Below are 1,029 nucleotides of genomic sequence, written 5' to 3'. Positions count from 1 at the left end.
TAGGATTTATAATTTATATTATATCAGAACATTTTAACAAAATATTTTAGCAATTTTGAGAAAATGTCAAATTTTAATTTGTGTGATTTTTTAAAAAAAAAAATGTATGTGACGTGTAGGTAGTTATCTTTTTATATGTTTGTTAGTTTCAATTTTTTTAAATATAGAATTTACTTTCCATATAAATTTGATGCAAAGTGCAATTCTAACTATATTGCTGCTTAATGATCCGTTTTAAAGGGGATATAATTATAACATTATTTTATTTATAAGTAAATTTTGAATGGAAGAATGTTGTCCATGATGAGAAAATAATATTAAATTAGACGTGAACAAATATATATATTAGAATGGTAACTACATAAACTTACTAGATTTTTGTATTAGAATATTGACTTCAATAACAAATTTCATGTCGATTTTGTTGCTCCACACTTTGGCCTTTTGACCACTATCATAGTGCTTGTCCAAATAATCAAGGATGAAAAATGATAAAGTTACACACCATAAGATTTTTTCCCAAAAAAACAATTAAAGTTACAATAAAAATTTAATGAAAATAATTAAGGTATGTCGACATCTCCATTTTTGAATCTTCTCAAGTTTTTCACCATATTCGTCACTATTCATATTTGTTTTATATTTACAAAACGAAATAGTTAATGCAATCATCAAAAATATTAATACAAAAACAACATAAGTTAGGAACTTCAATCTAAATTTAAATACCAACAAAACTAATAAATCATATAAAAGGGATCATTTCAATATTTGTTTTAAAGATGAAGAGAAAATGGCTAGATTATTTTTAAAAAATAGCATATGAACAATACAATTATCATATTAGTAATTCATGCACTTAAAATATTAAAAGATGATGTACTTGATTCACTGACATGAAATTCTTCTAAAGTTCTCTATTTCTCTATCATCAGTTTCTTTTTCTTCCTTCTTGCATTGGAGAGGTGATCCCTTCAATCGTAAAAAATAATTGCAGCACAAACAATTCAGATAGTAATTCTTCTTTTA

The sequence above is a fragment of the Solanum tuberosum genome, unplaced genomic scaffold (genome assembly GCF_000226075.1).
Source record: "Solanum tuberosum cultivar DM 1-3 516 R44 unplaced genomic scaffold, SolTub_3.0 scf00183, whole genome shotgun sequence".
Classification (NCBI taxonomy): Eukaryota; Viridiplantae; Streptophyta; class Magnoliopsida; order Solanales; family Solanaceae; genus Solanum; species Solanum tuberosum.
The sequence above is the reverse complement of the archived record's forward strand: the minus strand, read 5'-3'. Positions refer to the sequence as shown.